The sequence below is a fragment of the Pteropus alecto genome, unplaced genomic scaffold (genome assembly GCF_000325575.1).
Source record: "Pteropus alecto unplaced genomic scaffold, ASM32557v1 scaffold72, whole genome shotgun sequence".
Taxonomy (NCBI): Eukaryota; Metazoa; Chordata; class Mammalia; order Chiroptera; family Pteropodidae; genus Pteropus; species Pteropus alecto.
Genome location: NW_006436811.1, coordinates 491,891 through 506,912, shown reverse-complemented (window position 1 = coordinate 506,912; position 15,022 = coordinate 491,891). Strand labels below are relative to the sequence as shown.

The following is a 15,022-nucleotide window of genomic DNA, read 5'->3' as shown; positions in this document are numbered from 1 at the left end:
GGCTGACCCTGAGCCTATTATCTGAGGAACCCCTCTACTTGGGGCCCAGATGCTTGACGAAGAGTCACTTCATGTGAATGCCATGTGGTGCCGGGGATAAACTAGATGCAGAAGGGAAATTCCAAAGGAAAGAGGAAATGCTTGCATGAATCCTGCCATAGCTGGGAAGCGTAGTGAAAGGGGGCGGCTTTTCTCTCTGTGGAAACAATTCTCAGATGCAGAAGCCACACCAAATAAATAAGGAAACACTGACATGGATCATTGGAGTGTTCTTGCCCAGACACATGATGAAGATGATCAAGCAGTATTCTTTACCACTGCTCCCCACTGTTCCAGGAAATTAATCCACTCTTTGGAAGGGATACTCATAATCACGTTCTGCCCTTTTGAACATGACAGAGACCACATAGTTTTGCATAAAAGGCTCAGGATTATCATTGTAGCAATGTCTGGCAACTTGAAATTGCAAGCCTTTGTGTCACCCTTTCGATCCGGACATTTTTTCAGACTATACATAACATTGAAATTTCATAGGTTAGAATAAATCAAGGGTATCAATGCCAGCCCAGCAGTACCACACAAGCACTGATGAAGCTGGCCATCCAACTCAGTAAGGTAGAGCAACCTTCACAATTTAAACTGCAATCAGAAAAGCCATAGCTCTCTTTGGTTAAACAGCATTCATCTCTCTGGTTGGGTAGCTCATCATGACCAGCTGAATGGGCGCTTTATATTCAGAGACGGTTTCCAGGAAAGGAAGTTTAATCTTGTGATTTGGAAACAATAAATTATCTGAGATTTAAATACAAACTTACATATACTGTTTAACTTAAAACAATGATTCTTAAAAAGTGCTTTGAGAAACAGCAGTTCAGAGTATACTGAGTCATTAACACGTGACAGAGGGAGTCCTATGGTTGTTTGGTAAATACGTTAAAAATTAAAGAGATTTCTTTACCGCAGGACTTATCAAATCCTCAGGTATTGGTTTGTAAATATCTAAGAGAGGTTGAGTGTAGAGCACTTGCAAAAATGATTTGACTATAAAATCAATTTACTTGTTTCAGGCATGAAATGGAACCAACTTTTCTGTGAAATACACTTCGAAGAATGTCAAGTTAAGATTTAATTTTTTCTTATGGAATAAAACCTATAAAGCTAACTTGCTCATATAAACATGAAATAAATGTCATTTTATTGGTAGTGCAAGGCTTTGATAAGATATAAATATGTAATATTTGATCTAATTTCTCAAAATTACTAGTGTTTTCACTATATGAATGCTATACACTTGCAACATTGTAGCTATTGGTTATTGCAGTTCCATGTTTGTATCTCTGAAATGATAACTTTCAATGTTCTGAGAATTCTCACTTATTCTTTTTCTTTTCTATCTTTCTAACACTTATATTCACATTCTGTGATCTCATTACAAGTTCTAACTTTCTTATGAAGTTCTTGAATATCTAAATGAATTCACCTCTCTTTACTTCTGTTCATATTAACCTAAGAAAACAGGAAAGCACCAAGGACACTCTTGCTTTGGATATCTGCATTACTTGAACATCATTCCGGTGAATATCTAAATGAATTCCCCCACCACCTGAAAAATCCATTCTGTTTTCTTCCCAATTTCCACTGTGTCAGACAGAGAGGCTTTTCGTGGGCTGCTCATCCAAAATAATGTCATCTTGTCTCTTGCCTTTCCCTATCTCTTATGATCTACCTGTGGGGAAAGATGAGGCTATTAGTGTCCCTAAATATATTTACCTAGGCACCTTCATGGATCTATGAACTCTTTTAATAAAGGATGAGTCCTTAAGCGTGAATTAAAAAAGGAAGTTCTAAACACTGATAAAAACAAAACAGAATAAACATGTTGATGTAGTCCCATTTGTCTATTTTTGCTTTTGTTGCCTATGCTTTTGGTATCATATATAAAAAAATCATTGTTAAGACCAATGTCAAGAAGGTTTTCCCCTAAGAGTTTTCATCTAGGAGGTTTATGGATTCTTTTTGCTTTTGTTGCCTATGCTTTTGGTGTCATATATAACAAATCATTGATAAGACCAATGTCAAGAAGAATTTCCCCTAAGAGTTTTAATCTAGGAGGTTTATGGATTTAGATGTGGCATTTAAGTCTCTAATGTATTTTGTGTATTTTTGTGCATGGTGTAAAATAAGGTTCCAATTTCATTCTTTTTTACATGAATATCCAGTTTTCTCAACCTCATTTATTGAAGAAACTATCCTTTCCTCATTGGATATTCTAGGCATCTTTGTCAAAATCGACCATATATGTGTGGACTTATTTCTGAGCTCTTTAATCTGTTCCATTGGTTTATTTGTCTGTCTTTATGAAACTACTATACTTTTATAATTACTGTACATTTGTAATATATTTTGAAATCAGTAAATGTGAAGCCTTCAGTTTTATTCTTCTTTCTCAAGATGATTTGGCTATCCGGGGTCCTTTCTGGTTTTATCTGAATTTTAGAGCTGTTTTAATTTTAATTCTCTGAAAATTAAATGCCATTGAATGGAAGCAAATATTTGCAAACCATCTATTTGATAAGGGTTTAATTCCAAAATATGTAAGGAACACCTACAACTTAATAAAAAATAAAAAAATTATCAAAAAATGGACAAAGTACTTGAATAAACATTTCTCAACATCATGAATCATCAGAGAATTCAAAATAAAGTGAGATATCAAATCACATCCTTTAGGATAGCTAGTATCAAAAAGAAAGACATAAGTATTAACAAGGGTATAGAGAAAAGAGAACCTTTGTACACTGTTGATATGAATGTAAACTGGTTTAACCATTATAGAAAACAGCATGGAGGTTCTTCAAAAATTAAAAATATAACTACTATATGATCCAGTAATCCCCTTTCATTCCCAAAGGAAATGAAATCAGTACTTGAATTGATATCTATGGTCATTGCAACATTATTTACAATGGCCAAAATATAGAAACAACTCAAATGTCTATCAACATATGAATGCATAAAGGAAACATGGTCTATACATACATACAAGGAATATTATTTAGCCCCAAACAAAGAAAGAAATCTTGTCATATGTAATAACATGGATGAACATTGAGGAAATTATGCCATATGAAATCAGCCAGTCACAGAAGGACAAAACCTACATAATATCATTCAAATGAGGTATGGAAAATAATCATATTCTAGAAGCAGAATGTAGAATGATGTTTACCAAGTGCATTGGGTATAAAGTTTCAGTTATACAAGATGATTAAAGTCTAGAGATCTGCCGTAAAATAAATAAATATATCAAAAACAATAATTATAACAAAGTCTTGATCCCTCAACTGTGAACTAGCAGGTAAAGAAAGAAAAAAAATTAAGTTTATTTTGCAATTCCCAAAATACTGAGAATTTTAGATGTGGTCTAGTGAACCCGAAAGTCTCATAAATCCTACTAATCTAGTAAATAACTTTGCTTTACATTAAATAACCAAAAAGGACAAATAGAGAAAAAGCAGGATATTTGCAATCTAACTTCCCCCTTCCAGTAGAGTGGGAAGAAAGCTTCTGTGTGTACCTAGAATACGGTGGAATCGGCTTTTAAGCATTATTGGAACTGCACTCTTCTATCCTTGTTAAAGTTAGTCACTGCACATACATTCTTATCTTAAGTGGCAACTCTTAAACATCTTATATGTTTTAATGTTTCTTTTTAATATTCTTTCTTTGTTTCCACAACTGATCTTTCTCCTAATTTTTTCTCACTTTCTTTCATTCTAATATATCCAGTCATCTTTAGTTTTCTCGCCTTTCATTCTTTTCTGCTGCTAGTGTTTACTGACATTTTCATATTGTAGAACATATAGAAAATAAAAATATTTATTTTGGACCATTGGGTTAAAAGGGAAATTGCTTAATCCTGAAGATAATAGGCTTATGGGCTACAACTGCTTAAGCCACCATGAGTGTTCTACAGTAATCAATTATCTTGGCATCCTAACACATTCTTAGTACACTATGTGCAGTGACAAATTAGTTGGTGAGTTTGCTCACATTTTATCACTGATTAATCCCATTGAAATCTTCACATATCATCTATATGCCCTCAATTTCCAAATCTATATCTCCAGATATGAACTATCTTTTGAATTCCAGATCTATTCAAACAACCAATATCGAACATATCCACTTGCATGTCTATCAGTAATCTCAAAGTTAACATAACCAAAAAGTGTTTCCCCCAAAACCTACCTTACCTACTTTGACTAAACCAGAGCCTTTTAACCTCAGAACTAATGACATTTTTTGTCCAGAAATGTTTTTATTGCAAAAAATTGCCCTGTGCATTGCACTCTATAGAGGCCAGCATATCTGACTTTTACTCACCAGATGCTGGTGACATCTCCCCCAGTTGTGACAATCAACCAGATATTGCCAATGTCTCCTGATGAGGGAAGGAGGTCAAAAATCACTCCAAGTTGAGAACCACTTCATTAAAATGTTCAGTTCAGACAATGAAAGCCATTTTAGTATCTTCTTATATTATATCCATCATTCTAAGTGTTTAGCAATTCATTTATTCAATACTTATTATGTCTTCATTGTCACTGAATTATTTGAGACCTCTGTCATCTCCTGTTGAACTATTTCAATTGCCTCCCAATGAATCATCGTCATTCAATCTTCTGAAATTTACAATGAATCAGTCTCAGTTGTATTAAAGTGTTGTTTCTGAAGCACAATGTTGATAAAGACCCGAACCAATTAAAAACCTTTTTACCAGTTCTCAATGTCTAACAAGATAAAGACCTAAACATGGCTTTTGCTCTAAAATAAATAAAACTCATATAATTAGCCCCTCCAATCCTAGTTGTAGTAATTGGAAATGTCATAAAGCAATATACAAAAGGAAAACATAGAAAAATATAGAAAAGAATATTTTCAAAAATTAAAAAAGTATATGATTAAAAAGCAAAAACCAAAAATGGAGAAATAAAGTTTTCAGTAATATAGAATTCTATAAAGGCATCAAAAGAATAAGTTGGAGAATTATACATGTGATTTATTTAAAAATGCAATTTGGTAAAAAAGATAAAAGTGAGATTTTAGTTGAAGAATAGAAATTGAAGAATAAATAGATTTTGAGGCAACAAAAGGAGAAAGGTCCAGGAGTTTCGTTGTAAGACAGGGAAATAAAGTTTTATGTAGTGCCAATTATAGTGACTGATGGTGGTAGTTTTCATGTTAAGATTAGAAAAAATCGAACAAGTTTTGGGTCAAGAACAATTAACAGAATAGACAAATGGGATCCCATTCATTGAGAATAAAATCATAAGTGGATAATCAGTTCAAAATTAAAGACCATTTTTTCCATTTTAAAAATGTTGACTTGAGACATTTGTGATATATGTTTGGAAATGCCCAGGAAGTATTTGGTGGCATAATTATATGGATATTCAACTCAGGGGAGAGGTCTGCGGACTAAGAATATAAAAATTGAAATTAAAGTTGTCTGTGGTCTTCATTTTTTATGGATAATTTAGGGATAATTTCTCCAACTAGGGTTTGAATTTCTGCCCCTTCTTGCCGCAACAAGACTTTTGTTTGAATAGTGTCCATATTTTTGTCTGTTTTTGTTTGTGTGTTTGTGTTTTCTGGAATAACTTGTAAGAAAAAAAAATTAATTTTGAAGCAAATAATATTACTAAGTTATTACCTGAGAAGTCCTGTTTATTTTTTTCCTAACTATTGAAGCAGGCAGAATACCTTTTGATACATATTTTAATCAAAAGTTTTGGAAACAGCATAGAAAGATTCACATGAGGTCTGAATAGATATTTAAACCTACAACAATGAAAAAAATACTGATTAAAAAAAAACTATGATGTTAGAGATACTTTGGAATCCAACATCGACTTTGAATATCAAGAACCAGACAGTCTGAGGGACTCAGAGTGTGGCTTTCACATGTGAAAGAATTTGTGGTAACTTAAGGACAGTTCCCACAGCAAGTGAAAGAATGAAATTGAGTTATACTAAAATGCTAATGGTACCTAACAAAGATTGTCACAATTTTGGAAAAAGGAATTAGATATGACAGAGAACTTAAGATAAATTTAGGGACCCAAGAACAGAAGATATTTCTTCCTACTTCTTTTCTATAATTCTTGGAGCATTCAGCTTCTCAGAATATCAAGGTGGACATGAATCTGGATAGAAGTTGTAGCAGAACAGGGTATAAAAACAAGCAGTAAATTGTTTCCATCACCTGAGCTCCCCTCAGTGAAGAGAGAAGGAAACACATGTTTCTGGATGCCTAAAATCACCAAATTTACCACAAACAGAAGTCATTAACCATAAGTAATGGAATTATCTTGAATTTTCAAAATTTGATATTTAGCAGAATTGAATGTGTCAATTAAGGAGAAAACTGGTCCAGATTTAAAAGCATAAAGATTCATACTATAATTACATTTATAAATGTTTACTAAATGTCCAATATATTTCAGGCTCTATACTAGGTTATATAATATAAAGGTAAACAGACTCATAATATTCCTGATCTCATAGATCTCACAGTGGAGGAAGAAAGAAAGGCACTGAATAAGTCCTTATGCATTCAATTTCAGTGTTAGGAGAGAAAGATCAGGCTACTCTCTTAGTGTATAACAGACACACTTAACATGGACATGTGAGTTATAAACACCTGCCCGGCAAACAGTGACGCCCTTAAGCGAAATCCTTAAGAGTGAATTAGAATTTACTAGGTAAAATGAGAAGGTAATTCCAGGAAAAAGAAATAAAAAATAATAATATATTTTAAAGACATAAAATAAATCAGGTAAAATTGGAACATGGGAAGTGAGAACCAATGTGGCATCACATGAGGCTATTATTAGTATAATATACTCTAGTTTCATTTTGCAAATATTTATTATGTGCAGCTGTGCTCACAGTAATAAACAGATTCTTCCATAAAGCCCGTCACATGAAAACACATAAATAAACCTTTTAGTATAATGTTCTAAGATGTATAGGTACTACAGCTGTACAGAAGTCTGGAGAGCCCCGCAGCATTGAGGAAGTCTTCCTGAATGAGGAAGAATATAAGCTAGTTGTGATTATTAGGGGAGAATCGAAAGTTCAGGACAAGGTGAAATCATAATCACAGACATTACAGCAAAGGCATGCAAATGTAGTGAAATAAAAAAAGTATAAAACATATATGTAGTCCACAGTTCTGGAATGTTAATTCTGCAGCATAGTGTAAAGGAACAGAAGGCACTTGAATAAGTCACATGAGAAAATCGGATGCCCATTCCACGAACTTACGCTTTTGCCGAGGTTCTAAAGTATTCTAAAAATCTTTGAGAAGTTAAATCAGATATGTGCTATAAAGAACACATTATAAATATGATTTGGAGTTTGTGGAGAAAATAAATTAAAAGGAAGACCAATTAAAAGCCATCACAAAATTTCAGGAGATAAATTATGAGTACTTGAGATAAAGTAGAGACATTTCATTATGTGCAGTGGCAGTTAACATAATTAATTGTCTACCCAGGATTAATTTCCCTTTTGTATTATCCTAATTGTGTCCAGCTTCTTGTTCAGAAATCTCTCTTCTTCACGTATCCCATGCACCTAGCTGAAAAAGAGAAGGAAGAGCTGATTTTAATGAGTAAGTACCATTGAGCAAGTACAGGACATACACAAAATCATTTGATCATTCTTGCTGAGAACTTTGAAAATAATGGACTCTCTTGGGACAAGTGTGAGAACCAAGAGTGCCGAAGCCATTACATTAACTTAAAGCTTTGTTTTTGTTTTGTCAATATCAATGTCTTTATTTATTCATTGTATTTTCCCAGGGAAAAGAGAGGGGGGAGGAAAAGGGTCCTCATGTGTATTACAAAATGATAATAAGCAGGAAGGGAATTACCTGGCATAGCAAAATCAGCCATCAAATAAACACTCCTCAGCGATGGGGTAACCAAATCCCAAGGGAACTCAAGCCCCCGAAGTTCAGAAATGAGAGGCAGGGGTCAGGGAAAGTGCATGCTTTCTTACCCTCTCTTTCTCCTTATAAATTTAAGATTTCAAACAAATCTTCGGTTCCTAGCAGTAGATATGTAGTTCATTTCCTGTTAAACAACCCTGTGACCACATTGACATAAGTTTCTTGCACCTGGGTGAAAGTTCCTGAGTGACTTGGATATACATTTGTCTTTCCTTTCTTGGTCTTGCATCCCCATTTTCTGTTAATGAGATCATAAAATCCTAGTAGAAAACACAGATAGGTGGTAAGCTCCATGGAAGTGGAAATGATTTTTTAAAATCTAACATCAAAAGTAAAAGCAGCGAAAGCAAAAATAAACAAATGGGATTATACCAAACTAAAGAGCTTCTGCCCAGCAAATGGAAACATCAACAAAATGAAAAGATGACCTACTGAATGGGAAAATACATTTGCAAATTATATATCTGATGATGGGTTAATAGCCAAAATATATAAAGAACTCACACAACTCAGCAAAATCAAACAAATTCAATTAAAAAATGAGAATGAGATTCAAATAGACATTTTTTTTTCCGAAGAAGACATTTAGATGGTTGATAGATGTGGAAAGAGTGCTCTGTATCATCATTTATCAGGGAAATGCAAATCAAAATATCTATCCCTTGACGCCTATTAGCATGGCTATTATCAAAAAGACAAAAAAATAACAAGTGTTGGCAAGAACATAGAGAAAAGGAAACCCAATTATCAAAAAGACAAAAAAAATAACAAGTGTTGGCAAGAACATAGAGAAAAGGAAACCCTTATGCACTGTTGGTGGCAATGTAAATTGGTTCAGCTACTATGGAAAACAGTATGGAGTTTCCTCAAAAAATTAAAAATGGAACTATCATATGATCCAGCATTTTCACTTCTGGGTATTTATCCAAAGAAAATGAAAACACTAACTCAAAAAGATATATGCACTCCCATGTTAATTATTTACAAGAGCCAAGATATAGAAACAGTCTAAGTGTCCACTGACGAATGAATTGATAAAGAAAATTTGGGAAGAAAAATACATAAATATATATGAACATATAAATATTATTCAACCATAAGAAAGAATGAAATCTTGCCCTTTGTGACAACATGCTAAGTAAAATAAATCAGACAGAGAAAGAAAAATACTGTATAACCTCTCATATGTGGAATGTAAAAAATTAAAGAATATAATAAGTAAACCAAATTCATAGATTGTAGAGAACAGATTGCTGGCTGCTAGAAGTAGGGTGTTGGTGATGGGAGAAATGGATGACTGTTTTTGTTTTTTCGGTTTAAATAAACTGATTTTTAAAAAATGTCATGCACAATCACAGGACCACAAGTAAAGCAAAAGCCATGATTGAACCACAACTTGTCACAACTCTTCTTATAATTTAAGACAATTTATGTTGGGTTTTGTTACCTTCAGCAGAAACCATCCTAAATGATAAAACAAATATATTTGGAGTCATGTAGATGATTTACAATCACATTTAGACCATTATTTATATCTTTTTTTTTTTTTTATTTTTTTTAGATCTTGTCTCTCTTTGCCCTCTGCAGGTTTTTAAGAATTATTACATTTTATATAATCTGTGAAATTGAATAAGGCAAGTTTAGGCAGAAAGGGAAGCATTAACTTTCAATGTCCTTGCTTTATCCTATTTTATCAGACCTTTAAAGTTATTTTTATATTGTTTTGGTACTTAATTTTTTATAGCATGTGAAAATGTATTTGTCTGCCAGGGCCTGGAGAGAATTACAGAGAAGGCTGACAGATGACTCTGTCATCATTCTGTGTCATTAACCTGGCCATTTTCCCCAGAGCAAACAAAAGAACATATATTAGCAGGGAGAAATTAGATGGCACTATAAATATTTTTATAGTGACTTAATGATATCTAGTTACTTAAATAATGTTCTCTATGTGCTCTATTTTAAATATGTAAACTAATATGAATTTTAAATGGTAGTTTTAATTTTTCCTCTATTCCATCACAAGTATATTAACAAATGATTTACCTGGCACACTAGCATGATGTATAATTTTTACTCAAAAACTATAGTGAATGACACATAATTTTAACTAGAGATGTCAAGAAAATTGAGCTACGACTTCCTAGTTAAACATTTTACTGCTTTAAAATATATAGCAATTGTACTTATCATGGCAAACAAGAACCAAGACCTTCTGTAACTGATAACAATCTAATGTCCAGTCTCTATATTTTTTTTTCTATTTTTCTTGTTTATTCATGATACAGCATGCTGCATAGAATTGCAACTTCTTTAAAAGGTGCTCATTCATCTCTCTTTGTCATTTGTTTATGTGTGTCTCTCTGTCTGAATGATTTTCCTTCCCACCTATTCTAATTGGTGAACTGCTTCTCATTTGCCAACCTTAGCTCAGATTTTACTTTAATGAAATCTCAATTGACTCTCACAGGTGGCAGAATTAATAGGCTTCTCTCTCTAACATTTAATGAGATGGTAACAGCATATGAGAAAGTAATCTGACCAATAGCATTTCCATAGCACGCTGTATATGTCACTATTATAAGGCTCAGTAACAGTAGTGGGTTTGCCATAACACAAAGGAAACTTAGGACTCTGAACTCTTCACTTGCATAGGCCCCTTTGAAGTGCCCCTACATGTTTTTTTACTTGCATCCTGTAACATTTATCTTAAAGGGCACCCCTAAAATTGTATAAGTTTAAAACCTGGAAATACCTTCCTTCCTCGCATCCTCAAAGTTATCTGCCATTCTAGTCTGTAAGATTTTTTAGGGAGAAAGATCTCGTCTTATGCATATTTCTTTCTTTAGTAATTATCGCTCTTTTATATATAGCAGAGTCAATAAAACGTGTTGAACAGGTCATGTCATTTGACTTCATGATGAGAAGTGGGTATAAAACTGTAAAGATGAGAGAAAGACAGGAAATTCCTTTACAAAAATAGAAAAAGGAAAGCTGATACACTTACTTACCTGATACACCTAGAAGATAGAACCAGAAAATGCTCATGTTAGCCTATACAGAATAGGCAGCCAATTTTACAAATAAATTGTTTTTTAAAAACTCAGCTTAAAGTTAAAGAAAAACAGGGAATTGGCTTGGTGGGTTAATTTTTTCAGCGGTGTGGTTGTGTTTACAGGCAAAATCGGTTTCTAGTCTTTTCAGAGTATGGAAAAGCTCTCTACGGCAGAGGTCCCCAACCTTTTTGGCACCAGGTACTGGTGCTCCTGTGACAATCTGATGCCTGATGATCTGAGGTGGAGCTGAGGCAAGCTCTGGAGAGCAGCTGCAAATACAGATGAAGCTTTGTTCATTTGCCCACCCCTCACCTCCTGCTGAGCAGCTCAGTTCTTAACAGGCCTCGGACCGGTAAGGGTCCATGGTCTGGAGGTTAGAGACCCTGCTCTATAGAACATTTGGTTATTTCAGAATATAACCGAGGGACAAAGGGAAAAGTGATTTTTCTGATTCTGACACTACTCTATTAATATCCATAATCTTCTATGGAGAACAAAGTTATAAACGAGATCTTTTCTACAGTTCATCTGTACTTGTATTTGTATTGAAAGAAAAAATGTTTATTATTCATTTGTAAATATTTGAAGGTCAAGTTCAATTGGATTAGAAATAAACTTCAGAATGTAGCAATTGAGAAATTCATATTTTAATATTATTATTATAAGATATTAGGTAGGTATTATTACTTCAAACTTTATACTCTAGAGTGTTTACTCAAATCCCTGAGATGCAAAATAAAGCAAATTTTATGATCAACACCTAAGGAGCTCATGTATGGCTCTTCATTTCTCTTATGTCCTTCTCTTTAGCTATTTTTTCTCTACACAATATCTTACCATATCTTTTATAGATTTTATTCCATTACTTTCAAACACGTTAGTGATGCTAAAAATGAAAATTAAGATTACTAATGTTCATGTTTTTCAATGAATTATTCTTGGTTATGTGTTTAAGCATCTGTTTTTTGAACTAATAGTTACTACATGCTCACATCCTCATTTTGTGCTAATTTCTGCTTACTAGTAAGTCATTGCTTTTTCTCATAAAATGGGATAAATATAAAATTATTATTATGTTCTATTAATATATATTGTTAAATACATTATATATTAAAATCTGCCTTGAGTATCTTCTTAATTATGACCTATATTATATGTATATATTTAAATTATTTTCTGAGTTCTTAAACAATTAAGCATCAAAGGAAACATTAGTCTGAGTATAAAAAATGACGGGTACATTTCCTGTTACCACCCTCTCTTGTCAAATATTAATAATATGCTTCACCAGTCTTAATTACTTCAATGACCTTCTTAATTTAACAAATTCAACGTTTTTTATTTGAAATTTTCACCAGAATAATTGGTTAAGTAGGCAATGCATGATACTTAAACAAATTAGGCATTTTAATCAAACTTCGTTATTAATAGTTCGTTGGACAAAAAGTCAGATTTTTAAAATTAATATCGGTCATACCGTAGAGTAAGGTTCAGTGTTAAACATGATGCTTTGTCCTTTTAGATTTAAATTGTTCACAATGTGAAATACAATCAATTCCATATTAGTAATAAGACACTTATATTGCATTGGAACATATCATTTCAAATTCTTTGCATTTAAAAGCAATCAAAGTGCACCTGATAAGAACTAGGTAATAGGACGAATGAGAATTTAAATATATTTTTTAGTATTCTTTTTTATTTGCATGCAAATTCGTATGAATTTCATGAACTCTAGTTGTTTTGTCACAAGTGGTTTATGTTTATTTACCAAAATAACCTTCATGTTTCCCTTTAGACAGTCTTCTTCCTGACTCAAGCCCCTAACCTCCCTTTTCTTAGAATATATACTTTGTTAAACTTTTAAGCTTTTTCTCTGCCCTTCTGAGACGTAAATCTTTTTTAAAAATCCTCTTGCCATTTGACAACCAGGACCGACTTTCGCAAGCACCCGGGAGGAGCTATCCCTTTGAAAGTGACCATCAAAGAAGATAGCCCCATTGTATCTCAATTTATGGTCAAAAATAGGTACCTATCTTCATTCAGCAAGCATCTTGCTTTGCTGAGGCAAGTTTCCAAAATGGGGAAAGGGAGAGTATTTCTCTTCTACATCAAATAGAAATTATGTCATAGATTTATGTAGTCAAGTTAGCTTGGGGGGAGGGGTACATATTTTCTCAATTAATTATGATTATTTAGGAAATGATGTTTGATGTTTCTCTTATACAAGTCCTTTGACCCCTAACAGAAGTCACACATAAGCACTGGATTGGCACATAAGTCACTCATTCAATCAGTCATCCACTATTTATTGAGCACTTTCAACGTGCCAGAAATTGATCTTGTAACAAATATGATCAACAAGATCTCTGTTCTCTTGAAACCAACAATCTACTTGGAAGCATGCCATAAAAAAAAAAAATGTTATGAAAACTATAAATAAATGTGGTAAGAGAATAGAGCCCACAATGCATAGTCTAGATGAAGTAGTCAGGGAGGGCAGCCTCGAGTAGGTGACATTTAAGAAGTGATCTGAATATTGAGAAGCTGGGACACATGTAAAGCTCCATTAAGAAATATTTCAGCAAGCATAGTTGGAGAAAGATTGGTAGAAGAAGAAGTTGGAGAATGGGGCAGGGTATGAGCAGTTTTTCTAGGGACTTAAAAATTGTGGAAAGCAATAATGAAGCAGATTTTAATAGTTAATGGCATAGATGTTAAGAGTAGGACAGAATGTCTCAGTATGGATTTTCTGTAATTAAGGAAATACATGATTTGATAACTGAGAACACTGGAGCCTATGAAAGACTTAATAAAAGATCTATACTTTCTCAAATATCCCTCCTCAACAGCTGTTAGGGAATGTGATTACAGTTCAACAGAGGAAAGGAATTCTGAAGCTATATCTTGCAGAAAACATGAAACTGCTCATTTTCTTTTCCTATAAAGATTGGTTTAAAATATTTACCACAAGGGAAATGAAACAACTTCTTGACTTTAGAACAAAGATATCCAGCATGTGTGGTACAGTATATACACACACATACACACACACACACACACACACACACACACACAAATACATACATATATATGTATACGTATGTATATATATATACACATATATGTATATGGTGCTTTAGCTAATATATATATATATATGTGTGTGTGTGTGTATATGAACATACATATACATAGTGCTTTAGCTAATTTATGTGCAACTAAGAATATAATGTAAGTCTATGGCCATGCTACTCTGAACACGCCCGATCTCATCTGATCTCAGAAGCTAAGTAGAGTCGGGCCTGGTTAGTACTTGGATGGGAGACCACCTAGGAATACCAGATGCTGTAGGCATTAAAAAAAAAATATGATGTAAGTCCCAGTCATGTATAGGAAGATAATTTTAATCTATTTATAACATATAATTTTATAATTGTCTTTTCTAAGCACGAATGTGTGTTGTTGTTATTTGGCAACTTTCAACAATCATGATTGTGATTTCTTTACATGTCTTGAGGAATTCTGTCAGATGCTGAGTTTAAATTTTGACCAGTAACTTTGTTTCACTTTGGAAAACAAAGAAATAAAAATGAGTATCAGTTATTTTATCCAAAATTGACTGAATAATACACTGGTTTAACAAAATGAGTAAAACAAAGATGTACTAAAGGACAATATTGGCTATAAATTACTTGTAAAGGTATATGACTTAAATTTATGTTTACCTTTTGAAACATAGTGTACAGGACATTGATTTGGAATCCAGGAATCCAGAGCCTTGTTCCTTTTTTCTAACAGAACTTGCCTAATTACCCTATTGATACCCAAATCAAAGTGTTAATTTTAGAGTTATCTGTAATAGAACATGTAGTTTGTTTAGCTCATAGAGCTTAGCTGAATATAGCTATTTAGAAAAAAATGTATAGAGATCTCTTCTCTCTTT

General features: G+C 33.1%; 1 pseudogene; it reads left to right on the top strand.

Annotated features, from left to right (window-relative positions):
- Positions 1 to 14,314: 14,314 nt before the first annotated feature.
- Positions 14,315 to 14,433, top strand: LOC112481518 (annotated as a pseudogene).
- The last annotated feature ends 589 nt before the right edge of the window (positions 14,434 to 15,022 follow it).